This window comes from Piliocolobus tephrosceles, chromosome 11 (assembly GCF_002776525.5).
Source record: "Piliocolobus tephrosceles isolate RC106 chromosome 11, ASM277652v3, whole genome shotgun sequence".
NCBI lineage: Eukaryota > Metazoa > Chordata > Mammalia > Primates > Cercopithecidae > Piliocolobus > Piliocolobus tephrosceles.
The window spans coordinates 31,449,395-31,451,998 of record NC_045444.1 but is presented as its reverse complement, the minus strand read 5'-3'; positions in this window follow the sequence as shown (position 1 = coordinate 31,451,998).

Sequence of the window (2,604 nt, the reverse complement as noted above, 5' to 3'; positions counted from 1 at the left end):
TTTTTTTTTTTTTTTTTTTTTTTTTTTTTTTTTTTGAGACGGAGTCTGGCTCTGTCGCCCAAGCTGGAGTGCAGTGGCCGGATCTCAGCTCACTGCAAGCTCCGCCTCCCGGGTTTACGCCATTCTCCTGCCTCAGCCTCCCGAGTAGCTGGGACTACAGGCGCCCGCCACCTCGCCCGGCTAGTTTTTTGTATTTTTTAGTAGAGACGGGGTTTCACCGTGTTAGCCAGGATGGTCTACGATCTCCTGACCTCGTGATCCGCCCGTCTCGGCCTCCCAAAGTGCTGGGATTACAGGCTTGAGCCACCGCGCCCGGCCAATATTGAGTCTTTCTATCCATGAGCATGGAATGTTCTTCCATTTGTTTGTATCCTCTTTTATTTCACTGAGCAGTGGTTTGTAGTTCTCCTTGAAGAGGTCCTTCACATCCCTTGTAAGTTGGATTCCTAGGTATTTTATTCTCTTTGTAGCAATTGTGAAGGGGAGTTCACTCATGATTTGGCTCTCTGTCTGTTATTGGTGTATAAGAATGCTTGTGATTTTTGCATATTGATTTTGTATCCTGAGACTTTAATGAAGTTGCTTATCAGCTTAAGGCGATTTTGGGATGAGACGTTGGGGTTTTCTAAGTATACACTCATGTCATCTGCAAACAGGGACAATTTGACTTCCTCTTTTCCTAATTGAATACCCTTTATTTATTTCTCCTGCCTGATTGCCCTGGCCAGAACTTCCAACACTATGTGGAATAGGAGTGTTGAGAGAGGGCATATCTGTCATGTGCCAGTTTTCAAAGGGCATGCTTCCACTTTTTGTCCATTCAGTATGATATTCACTGTGGGTTTGTCATAAATAGCACATTATTATTTTGAGATACATCCCATCAATATCTAATTTATTGAGAGATTTTAGCATGAAGGGCTGCTGAATTTTGTTGAAGGCCTTTTCCACAACTATTGAAATAATCTTGTGGGTTTTGTCTTTGTTTCTTTTTATGTGATGGATTACATTTATTGATTTTCATTTGTTGAACCAATCTTGCATCCCAGGGATGAAACCAACTTGATCTTGGTTGGTAAGCTTTTTGATATGCTGCTGATTTCGGTTTGTCAGTATTTTATTGAGGATTTTTGCATCGATGTTCATCAGGGATATTGGTCAAAAATTCTCTTTTTTTGTTGTGTCTCTGCCAGGCTTTGGTATCAGGATGATGCTGGCCTCATAAAATGAGTTAGGGAGGGTTCCCTCTCTTGCTATTGATTGGAATAGTTTCAGAAGGAATGGTACCAGCTCCTCCTTGTACCTCTGGTAGAATTCAGCTTAGAATCCATTTGGTCCTGGATATTTTTGTTTGGCAGGCTATTATTGCCTCAATTTCAGAGACTGTTATTAGGCTATTCAGTGATTCAACTTCTTCCTGATTTAGTCTTGGGAGGGTGTATGTGTCTAGGAATTTATCCATTTCTTCTAGGTTTTCTGGATTATTTGCATAGAGGTGTTTATAGTATTCTCTGATGGTAGTTTATATTTCTGTGGGATCAGTGGTGATATGCCCTTTATCATTTTTATTGCATCTATTTGAGTCTTCTCTCTTTTCTTCCTTATTAGTCTTGCTTGTGGTATACCAATTTTGTTGGTCTTTTCAAAAAACCATCTCCTGGATTCACTGATTTTTTGAAGGGTTTTTGTGTCTCTATCTCCTTCAGTTCTGTTCCGATCTTAGTTATTTCTTGCCTTCTGCTAGTTTTTGAATGTGTTTGCTCTTGCTTCTCTAGTTCTTTTAATTATGATGTTAGAGTGTCAATTTTAGATCTTTCCTACTTTATCTTGTGGGCATTCAGTGCTATAAATTTCCCTCTACACACTGCTTTAAACGTGTCCCAGAGATTCTGGTACGTTGTGTCTTTTTTCTCATTGGTTTCAAAGAACATCATTATTTCTGCCTTCATTTAATTATTTACCCAGTAGTCATTTAGGAGCAGGTTGTTCAGTTTCCATGCAGTTGTATGGTTTTGAGTGAATTTCTTAATTCTGAATTCTAATTTGATTGCACTGTGGTCTGAGAGACAATTTGTTGTGATTTCTGTTCTTTTACATTTGCTGAAGAGTGCTTTACTTCCAACTACAAGGTCAGTTTTGGAATAAGTGTGATGTGCCAGTCTGTGCCTTTTAATTGGAGCATTTAGTCCATTTACATTTAAGGTTAATATTGTTATGTGTGAACTTGATCCTGTCATTATGATGTTAACTGGTTAGTTGATGCAGTTTCTTCCTGGCATTGATGGTCTTTACAATTTGGCATGTTTTTTACAGTGGCTGGTACCAGTTTTTCCTTTCCATGTTTAGTGCTTCCTTCAGGAGCTCTTGTAGGGCAGGCCTGGTGGTGACAAAATCTCTCCACATTTGCTTGTCTGTAAAGGATTTTATTTCTCCTTCACTTATGAAGCTTAGTTTGCTGGATATGAAATTCTGGGTTGAAAATTCTTTTCTTTAACAATGTTGAATATTGGCCCCCACTCTCTTCTGGCTTGTAGTGTTTCTGCCGAGAGATCTGCTGTTAGTCTGATTGGCTTCCCTTTGTGGGTAACCCACTCTTTCTCTCTG